This window comes from Schistocerca cancellata, chromosome 2, assembly GCF_023864275.1.
Source record: "Schistocerca cancellata isolate TAMUIC-IGC-003103 chromosome 2, iqSchCanc2.1, whole genome shotgun sequence".
In the NCBI taxonomy this organism is placed as follows: Eukaryota; Metazoa; Arthropoda; class Insecta; order Orthoptera; family Acrididae; genus Schistocerca; species Schistocerca cancellata.
Window position 1 is genome coordinate 955017352 of NC_064627.1, and position 25982 is coordinate 955043333.

General features: G+C 43.7%; 68 non-coding genes across 68 annotated transcripts; 34 read left to right on the forward strand and 34 right to left on the reverse strand.

The window, feature by feature from the left end:
* Nucleotides 1-88: 88 nt before the first annotated feature.
* On the reverse strand, nt 89-160 carry Trnaq-cug (transfer RNA glutamine (anticodon CUG)). Its single transcript has one exon. It is a non-coding gene; the product is annotated as a tRNA-Gln (tRNA).
* A 247-nt stretch (nt 161-407) lies between these two features.
* On the forward strand, nt 408-496 carry Trnay-gua (transfer RNA tyrosine (anticodon GUA)). Its single transcript is given in 2 exon segments — nt 408-444; nt 461-496. It is a non-coding gene; the product is annotated as a tRNA-Tyr (tRNA).
* A 358-nt stretch (nt 497-854) lies between these two features.
* On the reverse strand, nt 855-926 carry Trnaq-cug (transfer RNA glutamine (anticodon CUG)). The gene has a single exon. It is a non-coding gene; the product is annotated as a tRNA-Gln (tRNA).
* A 247-nt stretch (nt 927-1173) lies between these two features.
* Nucleotides 1174-1262, forward strand: Trnay-gua (transfer RNA tyrosine (anticodon GUA)). The gene is given in 2 exon segments: nt 1174-1210; nt 1227-1262. It is a non-coding gene; the product is annotated as a tRNA-Tyr (tRNA).
* A 358-nt stretch (nt 1263-1620) lies between these two features.
* Nucleotides 1621-1692, reverse strand: Trnaq-cug (transfer RNA glutamine (anticodon CUG)). Its single transcript has one exon. It is a non-coding gene; the product is annotated as a tRNA-Gln (tRNA).
* A 247-nt stretch (nt 1693-1939) lies between these two features.
* Trnay-gua (transfer RNA tyrosine (anticodon GUA)) lies at nt 1940-2028 on the forward strand. The gene is given in 2 exon segments: nt 1940-1976; nt 1993-2028. It is a non-coding gene; the product is annotated as a tRNA-Tyr (tRNA).
* A 358-nt stretch (nt 2029-2386) lies between these two features.
* On the reverse strand, nt 2387-2458 carry Trnaq-cug (transfer RNA glutamine (anticodon CUG)). The gene has a single exon. It is a non-coding gene; the product is annotated as a tRNA-Gln (tRNA).
* Nucleotides 2459-2705: 247 nt separating this feature from the next.
* Trnay-gua (transfer RNA tyrosine (anticodon GUA)) lies at nt 2706-2794 on the forward strand. Its single transcript is given in 2 exon segments — nt 2706-2742; nt 2759-2794. It is a non-coding gene; the product is annotated as a tRNA-Tyr (tRNA).
* A 358-nt stretch (nt 2795-3152) lies between these two features.
* Nucleotides 3153-3224, reverse strand: Trnaq-cug (transfer RNA glutamine (anticodon CUG)). The gene has a single exon. It is a non-coding gene; the product is annotated as a tRNA-Gln (tRNA).
* Nucleotides 3225-3462: 238 nt separating this feature from the next.
* On the forward strand, nt 3463-3551 carry Trnay-gua (transfer RNA tyrosine (anticodon GUA)). Its single transcript is given in 2 exon segments — nt 3463-3499; nt 3516-3551. It is a non-coding gene; the product is annotated as a tRNA-Tyr (tRNA).
* A 361-nt stretch (nt 3552-3912) lies between these two features.
* Nucleotides 3913-3984, reverse strand: Trnaq-cug (transfer RNA glutamine (anticodon CUG)). Its single transcript has one exon. It is a non-coding gene; the product is annotated as a tRNA-Gln (tRNA).
* Nucleotides 3985-4233: 249 nt separating this feature from the next.
* On the forward strand, nt 4234-4322 carry Trnay-gua (transfer RNA tyrosine (anticodon GUA)). Its single transcript is given in 2 exon segments — nt 4234-4270; nt 4287-4322. It is a non-coding gene; the product is annotated as a tRNA-Tyr (tRNA).
* A 361-nt stretch (nt 4323-4683) lies between these two features.
* Trnaq-cug (transfer RNA glutamine (anticodon CUG)) lies at nt 4684-4756 on the reverse strand. Its single transcript has one exon. It is a non-coding gene; the product is annotated as a tRNA-Gln (tRNA).
* A 248-nt stretch (nt 4757-5004) lies between these two features.
* Trnay-gua (transfer RNA tyrosine (anticodon GUA)) lies at nt 5005-5094 on the forward strand. Its single transcript is given in 2 exon segments — nt 5005-5042; nt 5059-5094. It is a non-coding gene; the product is annotated as a tRNA-Tyr (tRNA).
* A 357-nt stretch (nt 5095-5451) lies between these two features.
* On the reverse strand, nt 5452-5523 carry Trnaq-cug (transfer RNA glutamine (anticodon CUG)). Its single transcript has one exon. It is a non-coding gene; the product is annotated as a tRNA-Gln (tRNA).
* A 247-nt stretch (nt 5524-5770) lies between these two features.
* Nucleotides 5771-5859, forward strand: Trnay-gua (transfer RNA tyrosine (anticodon GUA)). Its single transcript is given in 2 exon segments — nt 5771-5807; nt 5824-5859. It is a non-coding gene; the product is annotated as a tRNA-Tyr (tRNA).
* A 358-nt stretch (nt 5860-6217) lies between these two features.
* Nucleotides 6218-6289, reverse strand: Trnaq-cug (transfer RNA glutamine (anticodon CUG)). Its single transcript has one exon. It is a non-coding gene; the product is annotated as a tRNA-Gln (tRNA).
* A 247-nt stretch (nt 6290-6536) lies between these two features.
* Trnay-gua (transfer RNA tyrosine (anticodon GUA)) lies at nt 6537-6625 on the forward strand. The gene is given in 2 exon segments: nt 6537-6573; nt 6590-6625. It is a non-coding gene; the product is annotated as a tRNA-Tyr (tRNA).
* A 358-nt stretch (nt 6626-6983) lies between these two features.
* Nucleotides 6984-7055, reverse strand: Trnaq-cug (transfer RNA glutamine (anticodon CUG)). Its single transcript has one exon. It is a non-coding gene; the product is annotated as a tRNA-Gln (tRNA).
* Nucleotides 7056-7302: 247 nt separating this feature from the next.
* Nucleotides 7303-7391, forward strand: Trnay-gua (transfer RNA tyrosine (anticodon GUA)). The gene is given in 2 exon segments: nt 7303-7339; nt 7356-7391. It is a non-coding gene; the product is annotated as a tRNA-Tyr (tRNA).
* A 358-nt stretch (nt 7392-7749) lies between these two features.
* On the reverse strand, nt 7750-7821 carry Trnaq-cug (transfer RNA glutamine (anticodon CUG)). Its single transcript has one exon. It is a non-coding gene; the product is annotated as a tRNA-Gln (tRNA).
* Nucleotides 7822-8068: 247 nt separating this feature from the next.
* Trnay-gua (transfer RNA tyrosine (anticodon GUA)) lies at nt 8069-8157 on the forward strand. The gene is given in 2 exon segments: nt 8069-8105; nt 8122-8157. It is a non-coding gene; the product is annotated as a tRNA-Tyr (tRNA).
* A 358-nt stretch (nt 8158-8515) lies between these two features.
* Nucleotides 8516-8587, reverse strand: Trnaq-cug (transfer RNA glutamine (anticodon CUG)). Its single transcript has one exon. It is a non-coding gene; the product is annotated as a tRNA-Gln (tRNA).
* A 247-nt stretch (nt 8588-8834) lies between these two features.
* On the forward strand, nt 8835-8923 carry Trnay-gua (transfer RNA tyrosine (anticodon GUA)). The gene is given in 2 exon segments: nt 8835-8871; nt 8888-8923. It is a non-coding gene; the product is annotated as a tRNA-Tyr (tRNA).
* Nucleotides 8924-9281: 358 nt separating this feature from the next.
* Nucleotides 9282-9353, reverse strand: Trnaq-cug (transfer RNA glutamine (anticodon CUG)). The gene has a single exon. It is a non-coding gene; the product is annotated as a tRNA-Gln (tRNA).
* A 247-nt stretch (nt 9354-9600) lies between these two features.
* On the forward strand, nt 9601-9689 carry Trnay-gua (transfer RNA tyrosine (anticodon GUA)). Its single transcript is given in 2 exon segments — nt 9601-9637; nt 9654-9689. It is a non-coding gene; the product is annotated as a tRNA-Tyr (tRNA).
* A 358-nt stretch (nt 9690-10047) lies between these two features.
* Nucleotides 10048-10119, reverse strand: Trnaq-cug (transfer RNA glutamine (anticodon CUG)). Its single transcript has one exon. It is a non-coding gene; the product is annotated as a tRNA-Gln (tRNA).
* A 247-nt stretch (nt 10120-10366) lies between these two features.
* Nucleotides 10367-10455, forward strand: Trnay-gua (transfer RNA tyrosine (anticodon GUA)). Its single transcript is given in 2 exon segments — nt 10367-10403; nt 10420-10455. It is a non-coding gene; the product is annotated as a tRNA-Tyr (tRNA).
* A 358-nt stretch (nt 10456-10813) lies between these two features.
* Nucleotides 10814-10885, reverse strand: Trnaq-cug (transfer RNA glutamine (anticodon CUG)). The gene has a single exon. It is a non-coding gene; the product is annotated as a tRNA-Gln (tRNA).
* A 247-nt stretch (nt 10886-11132) lies between these two features.
* On the forward strand, nt 11133-11221 carry Trnay-gua (transfer RNA tyrosine (anticodon GUA)). The gene is given in 2 exon segments: nt 11133-11169; nt 11186-11221. It is a non-coding gene; the product is annotated as a tRNA-Tyr (tRNA).
* A 358-nt stretch (nt 11222-11579) lies between these two features.
* Nucleotides 11580-11651, reverse strand: Trnaq-cug (transfer RNA glutamine (anticodon CUG)). Its single transcript has one exon. It is a non-coding gene; the product is annotated as a tRNA-Gln (tRNA).
* Nucleotides 11652-11898: 247 nt separating this feature from the next.
* On the forward strand, nt 11899-11987 carry Trnay-gua (transfer RNA tyrosine (anticodon GUA)). The gene is given in 2 exon segments: nt 11899-11935; nt 11952-11987. It is a non-coding gene; the product is annotated as a tRNA-Tyr (tRNA).
* Nucleotides 11988-12345: 358 nt separating this feature from the next.
* Nucleotides 12346-12417, reverse strand: Trnaq-cug (transfer RNA glutamine (anticodon CUG)). Its single transcript has one exon. It is a non-coding gene; the product is annotated as a tRNA-Gln (tRNA).
* Nucleotides 12418-12664: 247 nt separating this feature from the next.
* On the forward strand, nt 12665-12753 carry Trnay-gua (transfer RNA tyrosine (anticodon GUA)). Its single transcript is given in 2 exon segments — nt 12665-12701; nt 12718-12753. It is a non-coding gene; the product is annotated as a tRNA-Tyr (tRNA).
* Nucleotides 12754-13111: 358 nt separating this feature from the next.
* Nucleotides 13112-13183, reverse strand: Trnaq-cug (transfer RNA glutamine (anticodon CUG)). The gene has a single exon. It is a non-coding gene; the product is annotated as a tRNA-Gln (tRNA).
* Nucleotides 13184-13430: 247 nt separating this feature from the next.
* Trnay-gua (transfer RNA tyrosine (anticodon GUA)) lies at nt 13431-13519 on the forward strand. The gene is given in 2 exon segments: nt 13431-13467; nt 13484-13519. It is a non-coding gene; the product is annotated as a tRNA-Tyr (tRNA).
* Nucleotides 13520-13877: 358 nt separating this feature from the next.
* On the reverse strand, nt 13878-13949 carry Trnaq-cug (transfer RNA glutamine (anticodon CUG)). Its single transcript has one exon. It is a non-coding gene; the product is annotated as a tRNA-Gln (tRNA).
* Nucleotides 13950-14196: 247 nt separating this feature from the next.
* On the forward strand, nt 14197-14285 carry Trnay-gua (transfer RNA tyrosine (anticodon GUA)). The gene is given in 2 exon segments: nt 14197-14233; nt 14250-14285. It is a non-coding gene; the product is annotated as a tRNA-Tyr (tRNA).
* A 358-nt stretch (nt 14286-14643) lies between these two features.
* Nucleotides 14644-14715, reverse strand: Trnaq-cug (transfer RNA glutamine (anticodon CUG)). The gene has a single exon. It is a non-coding gene; the product is annotated as a tRNA-Gln (tRNA).
* Nucleotides 14716-14962: 247 nt separating this feature from the next.
* On the forward strand, nt 14963-15051 carry Trnay-gua (transfer RNA tyrosine (anticodon GUA)). Its single transcript is given in 2 exon segments — nt 14963-14999; nt 15016-15051. It is a non-coding gene; the product is annotated as a tRNA-Tyr (tRNA).
* A 358-nt stretch (nt 15052-15409) lies between these two features.
* Trnaq-cug (transfer RNA glutamine (anticodon CUG)) lies at nt 15410-15481 on the reverse strand. The gene has a single exon. It is a non-coding gene; the product is annotated as a tRNA-Gln (tRNA).
* A 247-nt stretch (nt 15482-15728) lies between these two features.
* On the forward strand, nt 15729-15817 carry Trnay-gua (transfer RNA tyrosine (anticodon GUA)). Its single transcript is given in 2 exon segments — nt 15729-15765; nt 15782-15817. It is a non-coding gene; the product is annotated as a tRNA-Tyr (tRNA).
* A 358-nt stretch (nt 15818-16175) lies between these two features.
* Trnaq-cug (transfer RNA glutamine (anticodon CUG)) lies at nt 16176-16247 on the reverse strand. Its single transcript has one exon. It is a non-coding gene; the product is annotated as a tRNA-Gln (tRNA).
* A 247-nt stretch (nt 16248-16494) lies between these two features.
* Nucleotides 16495-16583, forward strand: Trnay-gua (transfer RNA tyrosine (anticodon GUA)). The gene is given in 2 exon segments: nt 16495-16531; nt 16548-16583. It is a non-coding gene; the product is annotated as a tRNA-Tyr (tRNA).
* Nucleotides 16584-16941: 358 nt separating this feature from the next.
* On the reverse strand, nt 16942-17013 carry Trnaq-cug (transfer RNA glutamine (anticodon CUG)). The gene has a single exon. It is a non-coding gene; the product is annotated as a tRNA-Gln (tRNA).
* Nucleotides 17014-17260: 247 nt separating this feature from the next.
* Nucleotides 17261-17349, forward strand: Trnay-gua (transfer RNA tyrosine (anticodon GUA)). Its single transcript is given in 2 exon segments — nt 17261-17297; nt 17314-17349. It is a non-coding gene; the product is annotated as a tRNA-Tyr (tRNA).
* Nucleotides 17350-17707: 358 nt separating this feature from the next.
* Nucleotides 17708-17779, reverse strand: Trnaq-cug (transfer RNA glutamine (anticodon CUG)). Its single transcript has one exon. It is a non-coding gene; the product is annotated as a tRNA-Gln (tRNA).
* A 247-nt stretch (nt 17780-18026) lies between these two features.
* Trnay-gua (transfer RNA tyrosine (anticodon GUA)) lies at nt 18027-18115 on the forward strand. The gene is given in 2 exon segments: nt 18027-18063; nt 18080-18115. It is a non-coding gene; the product is annotated as a tRNA-Tyr (tRNA).
* Nucleotides 18116-18473: 358 nt separating this feature from the next.
* Trnaq-cug (transfer RNA glutamine (anticodon CUG)) lies at nt 18474-18545 on the reverse strand. The gene has a single exon. It is a non-coding gene; the product is annotated as a tRNA-Gln (tRNA).
* Nucleotides 18546-18792: 247 nt separating this feature from the next.
* Nucleotides 18793-18881, forward strand: Trnay-gua (transfer RNA tyrosine (anticodon GUA)). Its single transcript is given in 2 exon segments — nt 18793-18829; nt 18846-18881. It is a non-coding gene; the product is annotated as a tRNA-Tyr (tRNA).
* A 358-nt stretch (nt 18882-19239) lies between these two features.
* Nucleotides 19240-19311, reverse strand: Trnaq-cug (transfer RNA glutamine (anticodon CUG)). The gene has a single exon. It is a non-coding gene; the product is annotated as a tRNA-Gln (tRNA).
* A 247-nt stretch (nt 19312-19558) lies between these two features.
* Nucleotides 19559-19647, forward strand: Trnay-gua (transfer RNA tyrosine (anticodon GUA)). Its single transcript is given in 2 exon segments — nt 19559-19595; nt 19612-19647. It is a non-coding gene; the product is annotated as a tRNA-Tyr (tRNA).
* Nucleotides 19648-20005: 358 nt separating this feature from the next.
* Trnaq-cug (transfer RNA glutamine (anticodon CUG)) lies at nt 20006-20077 on the reverse strand. The gene has a single exon. It is a non-coding gene; the product is annotated as a tRNA-Gln (tRNA).
* Nucleotides 20078-20324: 247 nt separating this feature from the next.
* Nucleotides 20325-20413, forward strand: Trnay-gua (transfer RNA tyrosine (anticodon GUA)). The gene is given in 2 exon segments: nt 20325-20361; nt 20378-20413. It is a non-coding gene; the product is annotated as a tRNA-Tyr (tRNA).
* A 358-nt stretch (nt 20414-20771) lies between these two features.
* On the reverse strand, nt 20772-20843 carry Trnaq-cug (transfer RNA glutamine (anticodon CUG)). Its single transcript has one exon. It is a non-coding gene; the product is annotated as a tRNA-Gln (tRNA).
* Nucleotides 20844-21090: 247 nt separating this feature from the next.
* Trnay-gua (transfer RNA tyrosine (anticodon GUA)) lies at nt 21091-21179 on the forward strand. The gene is given in 2 exon segments: nt 21091-21127; nt 21144-21179. It is a non-coding gene; the product is annotated as a tRNA-Tyr (tRNA).
* A 358-nt stretch (nt 21180-21537) lies between these two features.
* On the reverse strand, nt 21538-21609 carry Trnaq-cug (transfer RNA glutamine (anticodon CUG)). Its single transcript has one exon. It is a non-coding gene; the product is annotated as a tRNA-Gln (tRNA).
* Nucleotides 21610-21856: 247 nt separating this feature from the next.
* Nucleotides 21857-21945, forward strand: Trnay-gua (transfer RNA tyrosine (anticodon GUA)). The gene is given in 2 exon segments: nt 21857-21893; nt 21910-21945. It is a non-coding gene; the product is annotated as a tRNA-Tyr (tRNA).
* A 358-nt stretch (nt 21946-22303) lies between these two features.
* Nucleotides 22304-22375, reverse strand: Trnaq-cug (transfer RNA glutamine (anticodon CUG)). The gene has a single exon. It is a non-coding gene; the product is annotated as a tRNA-Gln (tRNA).
* A 247-nt stretch (nt 22376-22622) lies between these two features.
* Trnay-gua (transfer RNA tyrosine (anticodon GUA)) lies at nt 22623-22711 on the forward strand. The gene is given in 2 exon segments: nt 22623-22659; nt 22676-22711. It is a non-coding gene; the product is annotated as a tRNA-Tyr (tRNA).
* A 358-nt stretch (nt 22712-23069) lies between these two features.
* Nucleotides 23070-23141, reverse strand: Trnaq-cug (transfer RNA glutamine (anticodon CUG)). Its single transcript has one exon. It is a non-coding gene; the product is annotated as a tRNA-Gln (tRNA).
* Nucleotides 23142-23388: 247 nt separating this feature from the next.
* On the forward strand, nt 23389-23477 carry Trnay-gua (transfer RNA tyrosine (anticodon GUA)). The gene is given in 2 exon segments: nt 23389-23425; nt 23442-23477. It is a non-coding gene; the product is annotated as a tRNA-Tyr (tRNA).
* A 358-nt stretch (nt 23478-23835) lies between these two features.
* Nucleotides 23836-23907, reverse strand: Trnaq-cug (transfer RNA glutamine (anticodon CUG)). Its single transcript has one exon. It is a non-coding gene; the product is annotated as a tRNA-Gln (tRNA).
* Nucleotides 23908-24154: 247 nt separating this feature from the next.
* Nucleotides 24155-24243, forward strand: Trnay-gua (transfer RNA tyrosine (anticodon GUA)). Its single transcript is given in 2 exon segments — nt 24155-24191; nt 24208-24243. It is a non-coding gene; the product is annotated as a tRNA-Tyr (tRNA).
* A 358-nt stretch (nt 24244-24601) lies between these two features.
* Nucleotides 24602-24673, reverse strand: Trnaq-cug (transfer RNA glutamine (anticodon CUG)). The gene has a single exon. It is a non-coding gene; the product is annotated as a tRNA-Gln (tRNA).
* A 247-nt stretch (nt 24674-24920) lies between these two features.
* On the forward strand, nt 24921-25009 carry Trnay-gua (transfer RNA tyrosine (anticodon GUA)). The gene is given in 2 exon segments: nt 24921-24957; nt 24974-25009. It is a non-coding gene; the product is annotated as a tRNA-Tyr (tRNA).
* Nucleotides 25010-25367: 358 nt separating this feature from the next.
* Trnaq-cug (transfer RNA glutamine (anticodon CUG)) lies at nt 25368-25439 on the reverse strand. Its single transcript has one exon. It is a non-coding gene; the product is annotated as a tRNA-Gln (tRNA).
* A 247-nt stretch (nt 25440-25686) lies between these two features.
* Nucleotides 25687-25775, forward strand: Trnay-gua (transfer RNA tyrosine (anticodon GUA)). The gene is given in 2 exon segments: nt 25687-25723; nt 25740-25775. It is a non-coding gene; the product is annotated as a tRNA-Tyr (tRNA).
* The last annotated feature ends 207 nt before the right edge of the window (nt 25776-25982 follow it).

Sequence of the window (25982 nt, forward strand, 5' to 3'; positions counted from 1 at the left end):
TACACAAACGTAGGAACTAAATCCCTGAGCCTATCGCTGCTACTTCTTCGGCGAGAAATGCTTATTACAGAAAATTTAGACTAAACGAAGGTTCCACCGAGATTCGAACTCGGATCGCTGGATTCAGAGTCCAGAGTGCTAACCGTTACACCATGGAACCAGACAGAAGCATGGGACTCGTAAATACACTTAGCAGTGCTCTGACATGCTTCAGACACTTCCTACTTGCATTTTTTAACCTAATTGATACGATCGGGCATTATAAAACTTAATCTGGGCAATGTTTGCAGTTGCAGCCGATGGCTGCATTTCTGTGCGTCTATATGGCCGCGCTGAGTAGCTGTGTGTGGAAACGAAAGACAGGGACGGAGCTAAAGCAATCAGTACGAATAAGAAAGTAAGCAGAGCCTCTGGTAGCTCAGTTGGTAGAGCGGTGGACTGTAGTGGAGGATTCACAGTTATCCATAGGTCGCTGGTTCAAATCCGGCCCAGAGGACTGTTTTTCTAATCTCACGAGCAAAGAGGCTCCAGAGCATGCCCACTCGGTCAGAACCTCCCTATGTTTTAAACCTATTTTAAAGGAAATTCATTTGCTCAGCTTGTAATAGCTAGTTGATAATCATGGGATTCTTAGCCTCCGTAGGATAATGATAATTCTTCGAATTATCTTAAAATTGCTTGCTCTTACAGGCATTACTCGTTTAATGTGCTATATAGGTCACATAGTCGCACCAATATTCAGCCGTTTCATAGACGTCTCGTTATTTACACAAACGTAGGAACTAAATCCCTGAGCCTATCGCTGCTACTTCTTCGGCGAGAAATGCTTATTACAGAAAATTTAGACTAAACGAAGGTTCCACCGAGATTCGAACTCGGATCGCTGGATTCAGAGTCCAGAGTGCTAACCGTTACACCATGGAACCAGACAGAAGCATGGGACTCGTAAATACACTTAGCAGTGCTCTGACATGCTTCAGACACTTCCTACTTGCATTTTTTAACCTAATTGATACGATCGGGCATTATAAAACTTAATCTGGGCAATGTTTGCAGTTGCAGCCGATGGCTGCATTTCTGTGCGTCTATATGGCCGCGCTGAGTAGCTGTGTGTGGAAACGAAAGACAGGGACGGAGCTAAAGCAATCAGTACGAATAAGAAAGTAAGCAGAGCCTCTGGTAGCTCAGTTGGTAGAGCGGTGGACTGTAGTGGAGGATTCACAGTTATCCATAGGTCGCTGGTTCAAATCCGGCCCAGAGGACTGTTTTTCTAATCTCACGAGCAAAGAGGCTCCAGAGCATGCCCACTCGGTCAGAACCTCCCTATGTTTTAAACCTATTTTAAAGGAAATTCATTTGCTCAGCTTGTAATAGCTAGTTGATAATCATGGGATTCTTAGCCTCCGTAGGATAATGATAATTCTTCGAATTATCTTAAAATTGCTTGCTCTTACAGGCATTACTCGTTTAATGTGCTATATAGGTCACATAGTCGCACCAATATTCAGCCGTTTCATAGACGTCTCGTTATTTACACAAACGTAGGAACTAAATCCCTGAGCCTATCGCTGCTACTTCTTCGGCGAGAAATGCTTATTACAGAAAATTTAGACTAAACGAAGGTTCCACCGAGATTCGAACTCGGATCGCTGGATTCAGAGTCCAGAGTGCTAACCGTTACACCATGGAACCAGACAGAAGCATGGGACTCGTAAATACACTTAGCAGTGCTCTGACATGCTTCAGACACTTCCTACTTGCATTTTTTAACCTAATTGATACGATCGGGCATTATAAAACTTAATCTGGGCAATGTTTGCAGTTGCAGCCGATGGCTGCATTTCTGTGCGTCTATATGGCCGCGCTGAGTAGCTGTGTGTGGAAACGAAAGACAGGGACGGAGCTAAAGCAATCAGTACGAATAAGAAAGTAAGCAGAGCCTCTGGTAGCTCAGTTGGTAGAGCGGTGGACTGTAGTGGAGGATTCACAGTTATCCATAGGTCGCTGGTTCAAATCCGGCCCAGAGGACTGTTTTTCTAATCTCACGAGCAAAGAGGCTCCAGAGCATGCCCACTCGGTCAGAACCTCCCTATGTTTTAAACCTATTTTAAAGGAAATTCATTTGCTCAGCTTGTAATAGCTAGTTGATAATCATGGGATTCTTAGCCTCCGTAGGATAATGATAATTCTTCGAATTATCTTAAAATTGCTTGCTCTTACAGGCATTACTCGTTTAATGTGCTATATAGGTCACATAGTCGCACCAATATTCAGCCGTTTCATAGACGTCTCGTTATTTACACAAACGTAGGAACTAAATCCCTGAGCCTATCGCTGCTACTTCTTCGGCGAGAAATGCTTATTACAGAAAATTTAGACTAAACGAAGGTTCCACCGAGATTCGAACTCGGATCGCTGGATTCAGAGTCCAGAGTGCTAACCGTTACACCATGGAACCAGACAGAAGCATGGGACTCGTAAATACACTTAGCAGTGCTCTGACATGCTTCAGACACTTCCTACTTGCATTTTTTAACCTAATTGATACGATCGGGCATTATAAAACTTAATCTGGGCAATGTTTGCAGTTGCAGCCGATGGCTGCATTTCTGTGCGTCTATATGGCCGCGCTGAGTAGCTGTGTGTGGAAACGAAAGACAGGGACGGAGCTAAAGCAATCAGTACGAATAAGAAAGTAAGCAGAGCCTCTGGTAGCTCAGTTGGTAGAGCGGTGGACTGTAGTGGAGGATTCACAGTTATCCATAGGTCGCTGGTTCAAATCCGGCCCAGAGGACTGTTTTTCTAATCTCACGAGCAAAGAGGCTCCAGAGCATGCCCACTCGGTCAGAACCTCCCTATGTTTTAAACCTATTTTAAAGGAAATTCATTTGCTCAGCTTGTAATAGCTAGTTGATAATCATGGGATTCTTAGCCTCCGTAGGATAATGATAATTCTTCGAATTATCTTAAAATTGCTTGCTCTTACAGGCATTACTCGTTTAATGTGCTATATAGGTCACATAGTCGCACCAATATTCAGCCGTTTCATAGACGTCTCGTTATTTACACAAACGTAGGAACTAAATCCCTGAGCCTATCGCTGCTACTTCTTCGGCGAGAAATGCTTATTACAGAAAATTTAGACTAAACGAAGGTTCCACCGAGATTCGAACTCGGATCGCTGGATTCAGAGTCCAGAGTGCTAACCGTTACACCATGGAACCAGACAGAAGCATGGGACTCGTAAATACACTTAGCAGTGCTCTGACATGCTTCAGACACTTCCTACTTGCATTTTTTAACCTAATTGATACGATCGGGCATTATAAAACTTAATCTGGGCAATGTTTGCAGTTGCCTGCATTTCTGTGCGTCTATATGGCCGCGCTGAGTAGCTGTGTGTGGAAACGAAAGACAGGGACGGAGCTAAAGCAATCAGTACGAATAAGAAAGTAAGCAGAGCCTCTGGTAGCTCAGTTGGTAGAGCGGTGGACTGTAGTGGAGGATTCACAGTTATCCATAGGTCGCTGGTTCAAATCCGGCCCAGAGGACTGTTTTTCTAATCTCACGAGCAAAGAGGCTCCAGAGCATGCCCACTCGGTCAGAACCTCCCTATGTTTTAAACCTATTTTAAAGGAAATTCATTTGCTCAGCTTGTAATAGCTAGTTGATAATCATGGGATTCTTAGCCTCCGTAGGATAATGATAATTCTTCGAATTATCTTAAAATTGCTTGCTCTTACAGGCATTACTCGTTTAATGTGCTAATATAGGTCACATAGTCGCAACCAATATTCAGCCGTTTCATAGGACGTCTCGTTATTTACACAAACGTAGGAACTAAATCCCTGAGCCTATCGCTGCTACTTCTTCGGCGAGAAATGCTTATTACAGAAAATTTAGACTAAACGAAGGTTCCACCGAGATTCGAACTCGGATCGCTGGATTCAGAGTCCAGAGTGCTAACCGTTACACCATGGAACCAGACAGAAGCATGGGACTCGTAAATACACTTAGCAGTGCTCTGACATGCTTCAGACACTTCCTACTTGCATTTTTTAACCTAATTGATACCGATCGGGCATTATAAAACTTAATCTGGGCAATGTTTGCAGTTGCAGCCGATGGCTGCATTTCTGTGCGTCTATATGGCCGCGCTGAGTAGCTGTGTGTGGAAAACGAAAGACAGGGACGGAGCTAAAGCAATCAGTACGAATAAGAAAGTAAGCAGAGCCTCTGGTAGCTCAGTTGGTAGAGCGGTGGACTGTAGTGGAGGATTCACAGTTATCCATAGGTCGCTGGTTCAAATCCGGCCCAGAGGACTGTTTTTTCTAATCTCACGAGCAAAGAGGCTCCAGAGCATGCCCACTCGGTCAGAAACCTCCCTATGTTTTAAACCTATTTTAAAGGAAATTCATTTGCTCAGCTTGTAATAGCTAGTTGATAATCATGGATTCTTAGCCTCCGTAGGATAATGATAATTCTTCGAATTATCTTAAAATTGCTTGCTCTTACAGGCATTACTCGTTTAATGTGCTATATAGGTCACATAGTCGCACCAATATTCAGCCGTTTCATAGACGTCTCGTTATTTACACAAACGTAGGAACTAAATCCCTGAGCCTATCGCTGCTACTTCTTCGGCGAGAAATGCTTATTACAGAAAATTTAGACTAAAACGGAAGGTTCCACCGAGATTCGAACTCGGATCGCTGGATTCAGAGTCCAGAGATGCTAACCGTTACACCATGGAACCAGACAGAAGCATGGGACTCGTAAATACACTTAGCAGTGCTCTGACATGCTTCAGACACTTCCTACTTGCATTTTTTAACCTAATTGATACGATCGGGCATTATAAAACTTAATCTGGGGCAATGTTTGCAGTTGCAGCCGATGGCTGCATTTCTGTGCGTCTATATGGCCGCGCTCGAGTAGCTGTGTGTGGAAACGAAAGACAGGACGGAGCTAAAGCAATCAGTACGAATAAGAAAGTAAGCAGAGCCTCTGGTAGCTCAGTTGGTAGAGCGGTGGGACTGTAGTGGAGGATTCACAGTTATCCATAGGTCGCTGGTTCAAATCCGGCCCAGAGGACTGTTTTTCTAATCTCACGAGCAAAGAGGCTCCAGAGCATGCCCACTTCGGTCAGAACCTCCCTATGTTTTAAACCTATTTTAAAGGAAATTCATTTGCTCAGCTTGTAATAGCTAGTTGATAATCATGGGATTCTTAGCCTCCGTAGGATAATGATAATTCTTCGAATTATCTTAAAATTGCTTGCTCTTACAGGCATTACTCGTTTAATGTGCTATATAGGTCACATAGTCGCACCAATATTCAGCCGTCATAGACGTCTCGTTATTTACACAAACGTAGGAACTAAATCCCTGAGCCTATCGCTGCTACTTCTTCGGCGAGAAATGCTTATTACAGAAAATTTAGACTAAACGAAGGTTCCACCGAGATTCGAACTCGGATCGCTGGATTCAGAGTCCAGAGTGCTAACCGTTACACCATGGAACCAGACAGAAGCATGGGACTCGTAAATACACTTAGCAGTGCTCTGACATGCTTCAGACACTTCCTACTTGCATTTTTTAACCTAATTGATACGATCGGGCATTATAAAACTTAATCTGGGCAATGTTTGCAGTTGCAGCCGATGGCTGCATTTCTGTGCGTCTATATGGCCGCGCTGAGTAGCTGTGTGTGGAAACGAAAGACAGGGACGGAGCTAAAGCAATCAGTACGAATAAGAAAGTAAGCAGAGCCTCTGGTAGCTCAGTTGGTAGAGCGGTGGACTGTAGTGGAGGATTCACAGTTATCCATAGGTCGCTGGTTCAAATCCGGCCCAGAGGACTGTTTTTCTAATCTCACGAGCAAAGAGGCTCCAGAGCATGCCCACTCGGTCAGAACCTCCCTATGTTTTAAACCTATTTTAAAGGAAATTCATTTGCTCAGCTTGTAATAGCTAGTTGATAATCATGGGATTCTTAGCCTCCGTAGGATAATGATAATTCTTCGAATTATCTTAAAATTGCTTGCTCTTACAGGCATTACTCGTTTAATGTGCTATATAGGTCACATAGTCGCACCAATATTCAGCCGTTTCATAGACGTCTCGTTATTTACACAAACGTAGGAACTAAATCCCTGAGCCTATCGCTGCTACTTCTTCGGCGAGAAATGCTTATTACAGAAAATTTAGACTAAACGAAGGTTCCACCGAGATTCGAACTCGGATCGCTGGATTCAGAGTCCAGAGTGCTAACCGTTACACCATGGAACCAGACAGAAGCATGGGACTCGTAAATACACTTAGCAGTGCTCTGACATGCTTCAGACACTTCCTACTTGCATTTTTTAACCTAATTGATACGATCGGGCATTATAAAACTTAATCTGGGCAATGTTTGCAGTTGCAGCCGATGGCTGCATTTCTGTGCGTCTATATGGCCGCGCTGAGTAGCTGTGTGTGGAAACGAAAGACAGGGACGGAGCTAAAGCAATCAGTACGAATAAGAAAGTAAGCAGAGCCTCTGGTAGCTCAGTTGGTAGAGCGGTGGACTGTAGTGGAGGATTCACAGTTATCCATAGGTCGCTGGTTCAAATCCGGCCCAGAGGACTGTTTTTCTAATCTCACGAGCAAAGAGGCTCCAGAGCATGCCCACTCGGTCAGAACCTCCCTATGTTTTAAACCTATTTTAAAGGAAATTCATTTGCTCAGCTTGTAATAGCTAGTTGATAATCATGGGATTCTTAGCCTCCGTAGGATAATGATAATTCTTCGAATTATCTTAAAATTGCTTGCTCTTACAGGCATTACTCGTTTAATGTGCTATATAGGTCACATAGTCGCACCAATATTCAGCCGTTTCATAGACGTCTCGTTATTTACACAAACGTAGGAACTAAATCCCTGAGCCTATCGCTGCTACTTCTTCGGCGAGAAATGCTTATTACAGAAAATTTAGACTAAACGAAGGTTCCACCGAGATTCGAACTCGGATCGCTGGATTCAGAGTCCAGAGTGCTAACCGTTACACCATGGAACCAGACAGAAGCATGGGACTCGTAAATACACTTAGCAGTGCTCTGACATGCTTCAGACACTTCCTACTTGCATTTTTTAACCTAATTGATACGATCGGGCATTATAAAACTTAATCTGGGCAATGTTTGCAGTTGCAGCCGATGGCTGCATTTCTGTGCGTCTATATGGCCGCGCTGAGTAGCTGTGTGTGGAAACGAAAGACAGGGACGGAGCTAAAGCAATCAGTACGAATAAGAAAGTAAGCAGAGCCTCTGGTAGCTCAGTTGGTAGAGCGGTGGACTGTAGTGGAGGATTCACAGTTATCCATAGGTCGCTGGTTCAAATCCGGCCCAGAGGACTGTTTTTCTAATCTCACGAGCAAAGAGGCTCCAGAGCATGCCCACTCGGTCAGAACCTCCCTATGTTTTAAACCTATTTTAAAGGAAATTCATTTGCTCAGCTTGTAATAGCTAGTTGATAATCATGGGATTCTTAGCCTCCGTAGGATAATGATAATTCTTCGAATTATCTTAAAATTGCTTGCTCTTACAGGCATTACTCGTTTAATGTGCTATATAGGTCACATAGTCGCACCAATATTCAGCCGTTTCATAGACGTCTCGTTATTTACACAAACGTAGGAACTAAATCCCTGAGCCTATCGCTGCTACTTCTTCGGCGAGAAATGCTTATTACAGAAAATTTAGACTAAACGAAGGTTCCACCGAGATTCGAACTCGGATCGCTGGATTCAGAGTCCAGAGTGCTAACCGTTACACCATGGAACCAGACAGAAGCATGGGACTCGTAAATACACTTAGCAGTGCTCTGACATGCTTCAGACACTTCCTACTTGCATTTTTTAACCTAATTGATACGATCGGGCATTATAAAACTTAATCTGGGCAATGTTTGCAGTTGCAGCCGATGGCTGCATTTCTGTGCGTCTATATGGCCGCGCTGAGTAGCTGTGTGTGGAAACGAAAGACAGGGACGGAGCTAAAGCAATCAGTACGAATAAGAAAGTAAGCAGAGCCTCTGGTAGCTCAGTTGGTAGAGCGGTGGACTGTAGTGGAGGATTCACAGTTATCCATAGGTCGCTGGTTCAAATCCGGCCCAGAGGACTGTTTTTCTAATCTCACGAGCAAAGAGGCTCCAGAGCATGCCCACTCGGTCAGAACCTCCCTATGTTTTAAACCTATTTTAAAGGAAATTCATTTGCTCAGCTTGTAATAGCTAGTTGATAATCATGGGATTCTTAGCCTCCGTAGGATAATGATAATTCTTCGAATTATCTTAAAATTGCTTGCTCTTACAGGCATTACTCGTTTAATGTGCTATATAGGTCACATAGTCGCACCAATATTCAGCCGTTTCATAGACGTCTCGTTATTTACACAAACGTAGGAACTAAATCCCTGAGCCTATCGCTGCTACTTCTTCGGCGAGAAATGCTTATTACAGAAAATTTAGACTAAACGAAGGTTCCACCGAGATTCGAACTCGGATCGCTGGATTCAGAGTCCAGAGTGCTAACCGTTACACCATGGAACCAGACAGAAGCATGGGACTCGTAAATACACTTAGCAGTGCTCTGACATGCTTCAGACACTTCCTACTTGCATTTTTTAACCTAATTGATACGATCGGGCATTATAAAACTTAATCTGGGCAATGTTTGCAGTTGCAGCCGATGGCTGCATTTCTGTGCGTCTATATGGCCGCGCTGAGTAGCTGTGTGTGGAAACGAAAGACAGGGACGGAGCTAAAGCAATCAGTACGAATAAGAAAGTAAGCAGAGCCTCTGGTAGCTCAGTTGGTAGAGCGGTGGACTGTAGTGGAGGATTCACAGTTATCCATAGGTCGCTGGTTCAAATCCGGCCCAGAGGACTGTTTTTCTAATCTCACGAGCAAAGAGGCTCCAGAGCATGCCCACTCGGTCAGAACCTCCCTATGTTTTAAACCTATTTTAAAGGAAATTCATTTGCTCAGCTTGTAATAGCTAGTTGATAATCATGGGATTCTTAGCCTCCGTAGGATAATGATAATTCTTCGAATTATCTTAAAATTGCTTGCTCTTACAGGCATTACTCGTTTAATGTGCTATATAGGTCACATAGTCGCACCAATATTCAGCCGTTTCATAGACGTCTCGTTATTTACACAAACGTAGGAACTAAATCCCTGAGCCTATCGCTGCTACTTCTTCGGCGAGAAATGCTTATTACAGAAAATTTAGACTAAACGAAGGTTCCACCGAGATTCGAACTCGGATCGCTGGATTCAGAGTCCAGAGTGCTAACCGTTACACCATGGAACCAGACAGAAGCATGGGACTCGTAAATACACTTAGCAGTGCTCTGACATGCTTCAGACACTTCCTACTTGCATTTTTTAACCTAATTGATACGATCGGGCATTATAAAACTTAATCTGGGCAATGTTTGCAGTTGCAGCCGATGGCTGCATTTCTGTGCGTCTATATGGCCGCGCTGAGTAGCTGTGTGTGGAAACGAAAGACAGGGACGGAGCTAAAGCAATCAGTACGAATAAGAAAGTAAGCAGAGCCTCTGGTAGCTCAGTTGGTAGAGCGGTGGACTGTAGTGGAGGATTCACAGTTATCCATAGGTCGCTGGTTCAAATCCGGCCCAGAGGACTGTTTTTCTAATCTCACGAGCAAAGAGGCTCCAGAGCATGCCCACTCGGTCAGAACCTCCCTATGTTTTAAACCTATTTTAAAGGAAATTCATTTGCTCAGCTTGTAATAGCTAGTTGATAATCATGGGATTCTTAGCCTCCGTAGGATAATGATAATTCTTCGAATTATCTTAAAATTGCTTGCTCTTACAGGCATTACTCGTTTAATGTGCTATATAGGTCACATAGTCGCACCAATATTCAGCCGTTTCATAGACGTCTCGTTATTTACACAAACGTAGGAACTAAATCCCTGAGCCTATCGCTGCTACTTCTTCGGCGAGAAATGCTTATTACAGAAAATTTAGACTAAACGAAGGTTCCACCGAGATTCGAACTCGGATCGCTGGATTCAGAGTCCAGAGTGCTAACCGTTACACCATGGAACCAGACAGAAGCATGGGACTCGTAAATACACTTAGCAGTGCTCTGACATGCTTCAGACACTTCCTACTTGCATTTTTTAACCTAATTGATACGATCGGGCATTATAAAACTTAATCTGGGCAATGTTTGCAGTTGCAGCCGATGGCTGCATTTCTGTGCGTCTATATGGCCGCGCTGAGTAGCTGTGTGTGGAAACGAAAGACAGGGACGGAGCTAAAGCAATCAGTACGAATAAGAAAGTAAGCAGAGCCTCTGGTAGCTCAGTTGGTAGAGCGGTGGACTGTAGTGGAGGATTCACAGTTATCCATAGGTCGCTGGTTCAAATCCGGCCCAGAGGACTGTTTTTCTAATCTCACGAGCAAAGAGGCTCCAGAGCATGCCCACTCGGTCAGAACCTCCCTATGTTTTAAACCTATTTTAAAGGAAATTCATTTGCTCAGCTTGTAATAGCTAGTTGATAATCATGGGATTCTTAGCCTCCGTAGGATAATGATAATTCTTCGAATTATCTTAAAATTGCTTGCTCTTACAGGCATTACTCGTTTAATGTGCTATATAGGTCACATAGTCGCACCAATATTCAGCCGTTTCATAGACGTCTCGTTATTTACACAAACGTAGGAACTAAATCCCTGAGCCTATCGCTGCTACTTCTTCGGCGAGAAATGCTTATTACAGAAAATTTAGACTAAACGAAGGTTCCACCGAGATTCGAACTCGGATCGCTGGATTCAGAGTCCAGAGTGCTAACCGTTACACCATGGAACCAGACAGAAGCATGGGACTCGTAAATACACTTAGCAGTGCTCTGACATGCTTCAGACACTTCCTACTTGCATTTTTTAACCTAATTGATACGATCGGGCATTATAAAACTTAATCTGGGCAATGTTTGCAGTTGCAGCCGATGGCTGCATTTCTGTGCGTCTATATGGCCGCGCTGAGTAGCTGTGTGTGGAAACGAAAGACAGGGACGGAGCTAAAGCAATCAGTACGAATAAGAAAGTAAGCAGAGCCTCTGGTAGCTCAGTTGGTAGAGCGGTGGACTGTAGTGGAGGATTGACAGTTATCCATAGGTCGCTGGTTCAAATCCGGCCCAGAGGACTGTTTTTCTAATCTCACGAGCAAAGAGGCTCCAGAGCATGCCCACTCGGTCAGAACCTCCCTATGTTTTAAACCTATTTTAAAGGAAATTCATTTGCTCAGCTTGTAATAGCTAGTTGATAATCATGGGATTCTTAGCCTCCGTAGGATAATGATAATTCTTCGAATTATCTTAAAATTGCTTGCTCTTACAGGCATTACTCGTTTAATGTGCTATATAGGTCACATAGTCGCACCAATATTCAGCCGTTTCATAGACGTCTCGTTATTTACACAAACGTAGGAACTAAATCCCTGAGCCTATCGCTGCTACTTCTTCGGCGAGAAATGCTTATTACAGAAAATTTAGACTAAACGAAGGTTCCACCGAGATTCGAACTCGGATCGCTGGATTCAGAGTCCAGAGTGCTAACCGTTACACCATGGAACCAGACAGAAGCATGGGACTCGTAAATACACTTAGCAGTGCTCTGACATGCTTCAGACACTTCCTACTTGCATTTTTTAACCTAATTGATACGATCGGGCATTATAAAACTTAATCTGGGCAATGTTTGCAGTTGCAGCCGATGGCTGCATTTCTGTGCGTCTATATGGCCGCGCTGAGTAGCTGTGTGTGGAAACGAAAGACAGGGACGGAGCTAAAGCAATCAGTACGAATAAGAAAGTAAGCAGAGCCTCTGGTAGCTCAGTTGGTAGAGCGGTGGACTGTAGTGGAGGATTCACAGTTATCCATAGGTCGCTGGTTCAAATCCGGCCCAGAGGACTGTTTTTCTAATCTCACGAGCAAAGAGGCTCCAGAGCATGCCCACTCGGTCAGAACCTCCCTATGTTTTAAACCTATTTTAAAGGAAATTCATTTGCTCAGCTTGTAATAGCTAGTTGATAATCATGGGATTCTTAGCCTCCGTAGGATAATGATAATTCTTCGAATTATCTTAAAATTGCTTGCTCTTACAGGCATTACTCGTTTAATGTGCTATATAGGTCACATAGTCGCACCAATATTCAGCCGTTTCATAGACGTCTCGTTATTTACACAAACGTAGGAACTAAATCCCTGAGCCTATCGCTGCTACTTCTTCGGCGAGAAATGCTTATTACAGAAAATTTAGACTAAACGAAGGTTCCACCGAGATTCGAACTCGGATCGCTGGATTCAGAGTCCAGAGTGCTAACCGTTACACCATGGAACCAGACAGAAGCATGGGACTCGTAAATACACTTAGCAGTGCTCTGACATGCTTCAGACACTTCCTACTTGCATTTTTTAACCTAATTGATACGATCGGGCATTATAAAACTTAATCTGGGCAATGTTTGCAGTTGCAGCCGATGGCTGCATTTCTGTGCGTCTATATGGCCGCGCTGAGTAGCTGTGTGTGGAAACGAAAGACAGGGACGGAGCTAAAGCAATCAGTACGAATAAGAAAGTAAGCAGAGCCTCTGGTAGCTCAGTTGGTAGAGCGGTGGACTGTAGTGGAGGATTCACAGTTATCCATAGGTCGCTGGTTCAAATCCGGCCCAGAGGACTGTTTTTCTAATCTCACGAGCAAAGAGGCTCCAGAGCATGCCCACTCGGTCAGAACCTCCCTATGTTTTAAACCTATTTTAAAGGAAATTCATTTGCTCAGCTTGTAATAGCTAGTTGATAATCATGGGATTCTTAGCCTCCGTAGGATAATGATAATTCTTCGAATTATCTTAAAATTGCTTGCTCTTACAGGCATTACTCGTTTAATGTGCTATATAGGTCACATAGTCGCACCAATATTCAGCCGTTTCATAGACGTCTCGTTATTTACACAAACGTAGGAACTAAATCCCTGAGCCTATCGCGGCTACTTCTTCGGCGAGAAATGCTTATTACAGAAAATTTAGACTAAACGAAGGTTCCACCGAGATTCGAACTCGGATCGCTGGATTCAGAGTCCAGAGTGCTAACCGTTACACCATGGAACCAGACAGAAGCATGGGACTCGTAAATACACTTAGCAGTGCTCTGACATGCTTCAGACACTTCCTACTTGCATTTTTTAACCTAATTGATACGATCGGGCATTATAAAACTTAATCTGGGCAATGTTTGCAGTTGCAGCCGATGGCTGCATTTCTGTGCGTCTATATGGCCGCGCTGAGTAGCTGTGTGTGGAAACGAAAGACAGGGACGGAGCTAAAGCAATCAGTACGAATAAGAAAGTAAGCAGAGCCTCTGGTAGCTCAGTTGGTAGAGCGGTGGACTGTAGTGGAGGATTCACAGTTATCCATAGGTCGCTGGTTCAAATCCGGCCCAGAGGACTGTTTTTCTAATCTCACGAGCAAAGAGGCTCCAGAGCATGCCCACTCGGTCAGAACCTCCCTATGTTTTAAACCTATTTTAAAGGAAATTCATTTGCTCAGCTTGTAATAGCTAGTTGATAATCATGGGATTCTTAGCCTCCGTAGGATAATGATAATTCTTCGAATTATCTTAAAATTGCTTGCTCTTACAGGCATTACTCGTTTAATGTGCTATATAGGTCACATAGTCGCACCAATATTCAGCCGTTTCATAGACGTCTCGTTATTTACACAAACGTAGGAACTAAATCCCTGAGCCTATCGCTGCTACTTCTTCGGCGAGAAATGCTTATTACAGAAAATTTAGACTAAACGAAGGTTCCACCGAGATTCGAACTCGGATCGCTGGATTCAGAGTCCAGAGTGCTAACCGTTACACCATGGAACCAGACAGAAGCATGGGACTCGTAAATACACTTAGCAGTGCTCTGACATGCTTCAGACACTTCCTACTTGCATTTTTTAACCTAATTGATACGATCGGGCATTATAAAACTTAATCTGGGCAATGTTTGCAGTTGCAGCCGATGGCTGCATTTCTGTGCGTCTATATGGCCGCGCTGAGTAGCTGTGTGTGGAAACGAAAGACAGGGACGGAGCTAAAGCAATCAGTACGAATAAGAAAGTAAGCAGAGCCTCTGGTAGCTCAGTTGGTAGAGCGGTGGACTGTAGTGGAGGATTCACAGTTATCCATAGGTCGCTGGTTCAAATCCGGCCCAGAGGACTGTTTTTCTAATCTCACGAGCAAAGAGGCTCCAGAGCATGCCCACTCGGTCAGAACCTCCCTATGTTTTAAACCTATTTTAAAGGAAATTCATTTGCTCAGCTTGTAATAGCTAGTTGATAATCATGGGATTCTTAGCCTCCGTAGGATAATGATAATTCTTCGAATTATCTTAAAATTGCTTGCTCTTACAGGCATTACTCGTTTAATGTGCTATATAGGTCACATAGTCGCACCAATATTCAGCCGTTTCATAGACGTCTCGTTATTTACACAAACGTAGGAACTAAATCCCTGAGCCTATCGCTGCTACTTCTTCGGCGAGAAATGCTTATTACAGAAAATTTAGACTAAACGAAGGTTCCACCGAGATTCGAACTCGGATCGCTGGATTCAGAGTCCAGAGTGCTAACCGTTACACCATGGAACCAGACAGAAGCATGGGACTCGTAAATACACTTAGCAGTGCTCTGACATGCTTCAGACACTTCCTACTTGCATTTTTTAACCTAATTGATACGATCGGGCATTATAAAACTTAATCTGGGCAATGTTTGCAGTTGCAGCCGATGGCTGCATTTCTGTGCGTCTATATGGCCGCGCTGAGTAGCTGTGTGTGGAAACGAAAGACAGGGACGGAGCTAAAGCAATCAGTACGAATAAGAAAGTAAGCAGAGCCTCTGGTAGCTCAGTTGGTAGAGCGGTGGACTGTAGTGGAGGATTCACAGTTATCCATAGGTCGCTGGTTCAAATCCGGCCCAGAGGACTGTTTTTCTAATCTCACGAGCAAAGAGGCTCCAGAGCATGCCCACTCGGTCAGAACCTCCCTATGTTTTAAACCTATTTTAAAGGAAATTCATTTGCTCAGCTTGTAATAGCTAGTTGATAATCATGGGATTCTTAGCCTCCGTAGGATAATGATAATTCTTCGAATTATCTTAAAATTGCTTGCTCTTACAGGCATTACTCGTTTAATGTGCTATATAGGTCACATAGTCGCACCAATATTCAGCCGTTTCATAGACGTCTCGTTATTTACACAAACGTAGGAACTAAATCCCTGAGCCTATCGCTGCTACTTCTTCGGCGAGAAATGCTTATTACAGAAAATTTAGACTAAACGAAGGTTCCACCGAGATTCGAACTCGGATCGCTGGATTCAGAGTCCAGAGTGCTAACCGTTACACCATGGAACCAGACAGAAGCATGGGACTCGTAAATACACTTAGCAGTGCTCTGACATGCTTCAGACACTTCCTACTTGCATTTTTTAACCTAATTGATACGATCGGGCATTATAAAACTTAATCTGGGCAATGTTTGCAGTTGCAGCCGATGGCTGCATTTCTGTGCGTCTATATGGCCGCGCTGAGTAGCTGTGTGTGGAAACGAAAGACAGGGACGGAGCTAAAGCAATCAGTACGAATAAGAAAGTAAGCAGAGCCTCTGGTAGCTCAGTTGGTAGAGCGGTGGACTGTAGTGGAGGATTCACAGTTATCCATAGGTCGCTGGTTCAAATCCGGCCCAGAGGACTGTTTTTCTAATCTCACGAGCAAAGAGGCTCCAGAGCATGCCCACTCGGTCAGAACCTCCCTATGTTTTAAACCTATTTTAAAGGAAATTCATTTGCTCAGCTTGTAATAGCTAGTTGATAATCATGGGATTCTTAGCCTCCGTAGGATAATGATAATTCTTCGAATTATCTTAAAATTGCTTGCTCTTACAGGCATTACTCGTTTAATGTGCTATATAGGTCACATAGTCGCACCAATATTCAGCCGTTTCATAGACGTCTCGTTATTTACACAAACGTAGGAACTAAATCCCTGAGCCTATCGCTGCTACTTCTTCGGCGAGAAATGCTTATTACAGAAAATTTAGACTAAACGAAGGTTCCACCGAGATTCGAACTCGGATCGCTGGATTCAGAGTCCAGAGTGCTAACCGTTACACCATGGAACCAGACAGAAGCATGGGACTCGTAAATACACTTAGCAGTGCTCTGACATGCTTCAGACACTTCCTACTTGCATTTTTTAACCTAATTGATACGATCGGGCATTATAAAACTTAATCTGGGCAATGTTTGCAGTTGCAGCCGATGGCTGCATTTCTGTGCGTCTATATGGCCGCGCTGAGTAGCTGTGTGTGGAAACGAAAGACAGGGACGGAGCTAAAGCAATCAGTACGAATAAGAAAGTAAGCAGAGCCTCTGGTAGCTCAGTTGGTAGAGCGGTGGACTGTAGTGGAGGATTCACAGTTATCCATAGGTCGCTGGTTCAAATCCGGCCCAGAGGACTGTTTTTCTAATCTCACGAGCAAAGAGGCTCCAGAGCATGCCCACTCGGTCAGAACCTCCCTATGTTTTAAACCTATTTTAAAGGAAATTCATTTGCTCAGCTTGTAATAGCTAGTTGATAATCATGGGATTCTTAGCCTCCGTAGGATAATGATAATTCTTCGAATTATCTTAAAATTGCTTGCTCTTACAGGCATTACTCGTTTAATGTGCTATATAGGTCACATAGTCGCACCAATATTCAGCCGTTTCATAGACGTCTCGTTATTTACACAAACGTAGGAACTAAATCCCTGAGCCTATCGCTGCTACTTCTTCGGCGAGAAATGCTTATTACAGAAAATTTAGACTAAACGAAGGTTCCACCGAGATTCGAACTCGGATCGCTGGATTCAGAGTCCAGAGTGCTAACCGTTACACCATGGAACCAGGCAGAAGCATGGGACTCGTAAATACACTTAGCAGTGCTCTGACATGCTTCAGACACTTCCTACTTGCATTTTTTAACCTAATTGATACGATCGGGCATTATAAAACTTAATCTGGGCAATGTTTGCAGTTGCAGCCGATGGCTGCATTTCTGTGCGTCTATATGGCCGCGCTGAGTAGCTGTGTGTGGAAACGAAAGACAGGGACGGAGCTAAAGCAATCAGTACGAATAAGAAAGTAAGCAGAGCCTCTGGTAGCTCAGTTGGTAGAGCGGTGGACTGTAGTGGAGGATTCACAGTTATCCATAGGTCGCTGGTTCAAATCCGGCCCAGAGGACTGTTTTTCTAATCTCACGAGCAAAGAGGCTCCAGAGCATGCCCACTCGGTCAGAACCTCCCTATGTTTTAAACCTATTTTAAAGGAAATTCATTTGCTCAGCTTGTAATAGCTAGTTGATAATCATGGGATTCTTAGCCTCCGTAGGATAATGATAATTCTTCGAATTATCTTAAAATTGCTTGCTCTTACAGGCATTACTCGTTTAATGTGCTATATAGGTCACATAGTCGCACCAATATTCAGCCGTTTCATAGACGTCTCGTTATTTACACAAACGTAGGAACTAAATCCCTGAGCCTATCGCTGCTACTTCTTCGGCGAGAAATGCTTATTACAGAAAATTTAGACTAAACGAAGGTTCCACCGAGATTCGAACTCGGATCGCTGGATTCAGAGTCCAGAGTGCTAACCGTTACACCATGGAACCAGACAGAAGCATGGGACTCGTAAATACACTTAGCAGTGCTCTGACATGCTTCAGACACTTCCTACTTGCATTTTTTAACCTAATTGATACGATCGGGCATTATAAAACTTAATCTGGGCAATGTTTGCAGTTGCAGCCGATGGCTGCATTTCTGTGCGTCTATATGGCCGCGCTGAGTAGCTGTGTGTGGAAACGAAAGACAGGGACGGAGCTAAAGCAATCAGTACGAATAAGAAAGTAAGCAGAGCCTCTGGTAGCTCAGTTGGTAGAGCGGTGGACTGTAGTGGAGGATTCACAGTTATCCATAGGTCGCTGGTTCAAATCCGGCCCAGAGGACTGTTTTTCTAATCTCACGAGCAAAGAGGCTCCAGAGCATGCCCACTCGGTCAGAACCTCCCTATGTTTTAAACCTATTTTAAAGGAAATTCATTTGCTCAGCTTGTAATAGCTAGTTGATAATCATGGGATTCTTAGCCTCCGTAGGATAATGATAATTCTTCGAATTATCTTAAAATTGCTTGCTCTTACAGGCATTACTCGTTTAATGTGCTATATAGGTCACATAGTCGCACCAATATTCAGCCGTTTCATAGACGTCTCGTTATTTACACAAACGTAGGAACTAAATCCCTGAGCCTATCGCTGCTACTTCTTCGGCGAGAAATGCTTATTACAGAAAATTTAGACTAAACGAAGGTTCCACCGAGATTCGAACTCGGATCGCTGGATTCAGAGTCCAGAGTGCTAACCGTTACACCATGGAACCAGACAGAAGCATGGGACTCGTAAATACACTTAGCAGTGCTCTGACATGCTTCAGACACTTCCTACTTGCATTTTTTAACCTAATTGATACGATCGGGCATTATAAAACTTAATCTGGGCAATGTTTGCAGTTGCAGCCGATGGCTGCATTTCTGTGCGTCTATATGGCCGCGCTGAGTAGCTGTGTGTGGAAACGAAAGACAGGGACGGAGCTAAAGCAATCAGTACGAATAAGAAAGTAAGCAGAGCCTCTGGTAGCTCAGTTGGTAGAGCGGTGGACTGTAGGGGAGGATTCACAGTTATCCATAGGTCGCTGGTTCAAATCCGGCCCAGAGGACTGTTTTTCTAATCTCACGAGCAAAGAGGCTCCAGAGCACGCCCACTCGGTCAGAACCTCCCTATGTTTTAAACCTATTTTAAAGGAAATTCATTTGCTCAGCTTGTAATAGCTAGTTGATAATCATGGGATTCTTAGCCTCCGTAGGATAATGATAATTCTTCGAATTATCTTAAAATTGCTTGCTCTTACAGGCATTACTCGTTTAATGTGCTATATAGGTCACATAGTCGCACCAATATTCAGCCGTTTCATAGACGTCTCGTTATTTACACAAACGTAGGAACTAAATCCCTGAGCCTATCGCTGCTACTTCTTCGGCGAGAAATGCTTATTACAGAAAATTTAGACTAAACGAAGGTTCCACCGAGATTCGAACTCGGATCGCTGGATTCAGAGTCCAGAGTGCTAACCGTTACACCATGGAACCAGACAGAAGCATGGGACTCGTAAATACACTTAGCAGTGCTCTGACATGCTTCAGACACTTCCTACTTGCATTTTTTAACCTAATTGATACGATCGGGCATTATAAAACTTAATCTGGGCAATGTTTGCAGTTGCAGCCGATGGCTGCATTTCTGTGCGTCTATATGGCCGCGCTGAGTAGCTGTGTGTGGAAACGAAAGACAGGGACGGAGCTAAAGCAATTAGTACGAATAAGAAAGTAAGCAGAGCCTCTGGTAGCTCAGTTGGTAGAGCGGTGGACTGTAGTGGAGGATTCACAGTTATCCATAGGTCGCTGGTTCAAATCCGGCCCAGAGGACTGTTTTTCTAATCTCACGAGCAAAGAGGCTCCAGAGCATGCCCACTCGGTCAGAACCTCCCTATGTTTTAAACCTATTTTAAAGGAAATTCATTTGCTCAGCTTGTAATAGCTAGTTGATAATCATGGGATTCTTAGCCTCCGTAGGATAATGATAATTCTTCGAATTATCTTAAAATTGCTTGCTCTTACAGGCATTACTCGTTTAATGTGCTATATAGGTCACATAGTCGCACCAATATTCAGCCGTTTCATAGACGTCTCGTTATTTACACAAACGTAGGAACTAAATCCCTGAGCCTATCGCTGCTACTTCTTCGGCGAGAAATGCTTATTACAGAAAATTTAGACTAAACGAAGGTTCCACCGAGATTCGAACTCGGATCGCTGGATTCAGAGTCCAGAGTGCTAACCGTTACACCATGGAACCAGACAGAAGCATGGGACTCGTAAATACACTTAGCAGTGCTCTGACATGCTTCAGACACTTCCTACTTGCATTTTTTAACCTAATTGATACGATCGGGCATTATAAAACTTAATCTGGGCAATGTTTGCAGTTGCAGCCGATGGCTGCATTTCTGTGCGTCTATATGGCCGCGCTGAGTAGCTGTGTGTGGAAACGAAAGACAGGGACGGAGCTAAAGCAATCAGTACGAATAAGAAAGTAAGCAGAGCCTCTGGTAGCTCAGTTGGTAGAGCGGTGGACTGTAGTGGAGGATTCACAGTTATCCATAGGTCGCTGGTTCAAATCCGGCCCAGAGGACTGTTTTTCTAATCTCACGAGCAAAGAGGCTCCAGAGCATGCCCACTCGGTCAGAACCTCCCTATGTTTTAAACCTATTTTAAAGGAAATTCATTTGCTCAGCTTGTAATAGCTAGTTGATAATCATGGGATTCTTAGCCTCCGTAGGATAATGATAATTCTTCGAATTATCTTAAAATTGCTTGCTCTTACAGGCATTACTCGTTTAATGTGCTATATAGGTCACATAGTCGCACCAATATTCAGCCGTTTCATAGACGTCTCGTTATTTACACAAACGTAGGAACTAAATCCCTGAGCCTATCGCTGCTACTTCTTCGGCGAGAAATGCTTATTACAGAAAATTTAGACTAAACGAAGGTTCCACCGAGATTCGAACTCGGATCGCTGGATTCAGAGTCCAGAGTGCTAACCGTTACACCATGGAACCAGACAGAAGCATGGGACTCGTAAATACACTTAGCAGTGCTCTGACATGCTTCAGACACTTCCTACTTGCATTTTTTAACCTAATTGATACGATCGGGCATTATAAAACTTAATCTGGGCAATGTTTGCAGTTGCAGCCGATGGCTGCATTTCTGTGCGTCTATATGGCCGCGCTGAGTAGCTGTGTGTGGAAACGAAAGACAGGGACGGAGCTAAAGCAATCAGTACGAATAAGAAAGTAAGCAGAGCCTCTGGTAGCTCAGTTGGTAGAGCGGTGGACTGTAGTGGAGGATTCACAGTTATCCATAGGTCGCTGGTTCAAATCCGGCCCAGAGGACTGTTTTTCTAATCTCACGAGCAAAGAGGCTCCAGAGCATGCCCACTCGGTCAGAACCTCCCTATGTTTTAAACCTATTTTAAAGGAAATTCATTTGCTCAGCTTGTAATAGCTAGTTGATAATCATGGGATTCTTAGCCTCCGTAGGATAATGATAATTCTTCGAATTATCTTAAAATTGCTTGCTCTTACAGGCATTACTCGTTTAATGTGCTATATAGGTCACATAGTCGCACCAATATTCAGCCGTTTCATAGACGTCTCGTTATTTACACAAACGTAGGAACTAAATCCCTGAGCCTATCGCTGCTACTTCTTCGGCGAGAAATGCTTATTACAGAAAATTTAGACTAAACGAAGGTTCCACCGAGATTCGAACTCGGATCGCTGGATTCAGAGTCCAGAGTGCTAACCGTTACACCATGGAACCAGACAGAAGCATGGGACTCGTAAATACACTTAGCAGTGCTCTGACATGCTTCAGACACTTCCTACTTGCATTTTTTAACCTAATTGATACGATCGGGCATTATAAAACTTAATCTGGGCAATGTTTGCAGTTGCAGCCGATGGCTGCATTTCTGTGCGTCTATATGGCCGCGCTGAGTAGCTGTGTGTGGAAACGAAAGACAGGGACGGAGCTAAAGCAATCAGTACGAATAAGAAAGTAAGCAGAGCCTCTGGTAGCTCAGTTGGTAGAGCGGTGGACTGTAGTGGAGGATTCACAGTTATCCATAGGTCGCTGGTTCAAATCCGGCCCAGAGGACTGTTTTTCTAATCTCACGAGCAAAGAGGCTCCAGAGCATGCCCACTCGGTCAGAACCTCCCTATGTTTTAAACCTATTTTAAAGGAAATTCATTTGCTCAGCTTGTAATAGCTAGTTGATAATCATGGGATTCTTAGCCTCCGTAGGATAATGATAATTCTTCGAATTATCTTAAAATTGCTTGCTCTTACAGGCATTACTCGTTTAATGTGCTATATAGGTCACATAGTCGCACCAATATTCAGCCGTTTCATAGACGTCTCGTTATTTACACAAACGTAGGAACTAAATCCCTGAGCCTATCGCTGCTACTTCTTCGGCGAGAAATGCTTATTACAGAAAATTTAGACTAAACGAAGGTTCCACCGAGATTCGAACTCGGATCGCTGGATTCAGAGTCCAGAGTGCTAACCGTTACACCATGGAACCAGACAGAAGCATGGGACTCGTAAATACACTTAGCAGTGCTCTGACATGCTTCAGACACTTCCTACTTGCATTTTTTAACCTAATTGATACGATCGGGCATTATAAAACTTAATCTGGGCAATGTTTGCAGTTGCAGCCGATGGCTGCATTTCTGTGCGTCTATATGGCCGCGCTGAGTAGCTGTGTGTGGAAACGAAAGACAGGGACGGAGCTAAAGCAATCAGTACGAATAAGAAAGTAAGCAGAGCCTCTGGTAGCTCAGTTGGTAGAGCGGTGGACTGTAGTGGAGGATTCACAGTTATCCATAGGTCGCTGGTTCAAATCCGGCCCAGAGGACTGTTTTTCTAATCTCACGAGCAAAGAGGCTCCAGAGCATGCCCACTCGGTCAGAACCTCCCTATGTTTTAAACCTATTTTAAAGGAAATTCATTTGCTCAGCTTGTAATAGCTAGTTGATAATCATGGGATTCTTAGCCTCCGTAGGATAATGATAATTCTTCGAATTATCTTAAAATTGCTTGCTCTTACAGGCATTACTCGTTTAATGTGCTATATAGGTCACATAGTCGCACCAATATTCAGCCGTTTCATAGACGTCTCGTTATTTACACAAACGTAGGAACTAAATCCCTGAGCCTATCGCTGCTACTTCTTCGGCGAGAAATGCTTATTACAGAAAATTTAGACTAAACGAAGGTTCCACCGAGATTCGAACTCGGATCGCTGGATTCAGAGTCCAGAGTGCTAACCGTTACACCATGGAACCAGACAGAAGCATGGGACTCGTAAATACACTTAGCAGTGCTCTGACATGCTTCAGACACTTCCTACTTGCATTTTTTAACCTAATTGATACGATCGGGCATTATAAAACTTAATCTGGGCAATGTTTGCAGTTGCAGCCGATGGCTGCATTTCTGTGCGTCTATATGGCCGCGCTGAGTAGCTGTGTGTGGAAACGAAAGACAGGGACGGAGCTAAAGCAATCAGTACGAATAAGAAAGTAAGCAGAGCCTCTGGTAGCTCAGTTGGTAGAGCGGTGGACTGTAGTGGAGGATTCACAGTTATCCATAGGTCGCTGGTTCAAATCCGGCCCAGAGGACTGTTTTTCTAATCTCACGAGCAAAGAGGCTCCAGAGCACGCCCACTCGGTCAGAACCTCCCTATGTTTTAAACCTATTTTAAAGGAAATTCATTTGCTCAGCTTGTAATAGCTAGTTGATAATCATGGGATTCTTAGCCTCCGTAGGATAATGATAATTCTTCGAATTATCTTAAAATTGCTTGCTCTTACAGGCATTACTCGTTTAATGTGCTATATAGGTCACATAGTCGCACCAATATTCAGCCGTTTCATAGACGTCTCGTTATTTACACAAACGTAGGAACTAAATCCCTGAGCCTATCGCTGCTACTTCTTCGGCGAGAAATGCTTATTACAGAAAATTTAGACTAAACGAAGGTTCCACCGAGATTCGAACTCGGATCGCTGGATTCAGAGTCCAGAGTGCTAACCGTTACACCATGGAACCAGACAGAAGCATGGGACTCGTAAATACACTTAGCAGTGCTCTGACATGCTTCAGACACTTCCTACTTGCATTTTTTAACCTAATTGATACGATCGGGCATTATAAAACTTAATCTGGGCAATGTTTGCAGTTGCAGCCGATGGCTGCATTTCTGTGCGTCTATATGGCCGCGCTGAGTAGCTGTGTGTGGAAACGAAAGACAGGGACGGAGCTAAAGCAATCAGTACGAATAAGAAAGTAAGCAGAGCCTCTGGTAGCTCAGTTGGTAGAGCGGTGGACTGTAGTGGAGGATTCACAGTTATCCATAGGTCGCTGGTTCAAATCCGGCCCAGAGGACTGTTTTTCTAATCTCACGAGCAAAGAGGCTCCAGAGCATGCCCACTCGGTCAGAACCTCCCTATGTTTTAAACCTATTTTAAAGGAAATTCATTTGCTCAGCTTGTAATAGCTAGTTGATAATCATGGGATTCTTAGCCTCCGTAGGATAATGATAATTCTTCGAATTATCTTAAAATTGCTTGCTCTTACAGGCATTACTCGTTTAATGTGCTATATAGGTCACATAGTCGCACCAATATTCAGCCGTTTCATAGACGTCTCGTTATTTACACAAACGTAGGAACTAAATCCCTGAGCCTATCGCTGCTACTTCTTCGGCGAGAAATGCTTATTACAGAAAATTTAGACTAAACGAAGGTTCCACCGAGATTCGAACTCGGATCGCTGGATTCAGAGTCCAGAGTGCTAACCGTTACACCATGGAACCAGACAGAAGCATGGGACTCGTAAATACACTTAGCAGTGCTCTGACATGCTTCAGACACTTCCTACTTGCATTTTTTAACCTAATTGATACGATCGGGCATTATAAAACTTAATCTGGGCAATGTTTGCAGTTGCAGCCGATGGCTGCATTTCTGTGCGTCTATATGGCCGCGCTGAGTAGCTGTGTGTGGAAACGAAAGACAGGGACGGAGCTAAAGCAATCAGTACGAATAAGAAAGTAAGCAGAGCCTCTGGTAGCTCAGTTGGTAGAGCGGTGGACTGTAGTGGAGGATTCACAGTTATCCATAGGTCGCTGGTTCAAATCCGGCCCAGAGGACTGTTTTTCTAATCTCACGAGCAAAGAGGCTCCAGAGCATGCCCACTCGGTCAGAACCTCCCTATGTTTTAAACCTATTTTAAAGGAAATTCATTTGCTCAGCTTGTAATAGCTAGTTGATAATCATGGGATTCTTAGCCTCCGTAGGATAATGATAATTCTTCGAATTATCTTAAAATTGCTTGCTCTTACAGGCATTACTCGTTTAATGTGCTATATAGGTCACATAGTCGCACCAATATTCAGCCGTTTCATAGACGTCTCGTTATTTACACAAACGTAGGAACTAAATCCCTGAGCCTATCGCTGCTACTTCTTCGGCGAGAAATGCTTATTACAGAAAATTTAGACTAAACGAAGGTTCCACCGAGATTCGAACTCGGATCGCTGGATTCAGAGTCCAGAGTGCTAACCGTTACACCATGGAACCAGACAGAAGCATGGGACTCGTAAATACACTTAGCAGTGCTCTGACATGCTTCAGACACTTCCTACTTGCATTTTTTAACCTAATTGATACGATCGGGCATTATAAAACTTAATCTGGGCAATGTTTGCAGTTGCAGCCGATGGCTGCATTTCTGTGCGTCTATATGGCCGCGCTGAGTAGCTGTGTGTGGAAACGAAAGACAGGGACGGAGCTAAAGCAATCAGTACGAATAAGAAAGTAAGCAGAGCCTCTGGTAGCTCAGTTGGTAGAGCGGTGGACTGTAGTGGAGGATTCACAGTTATCCATAGGTCGCTGGTTCAAATCCGGCCCAGAGGACTGTTTTTCTAATCTCACGAGCAAAGAGGCTCCAGAGCATGCCCACTCGGTCAGAACCTCCCTATGTTTTAAACCTATTTTAAAGGAAATTCATTTGCTCAGCTTGTAATAGCTAGTTGATAATCATGGGATTCTTAGCCTCCGTAGGATAATGATAATTCTTCGAATTATCTTAAAATTGCTTGCTCTTACAGGCATTACTCGTTT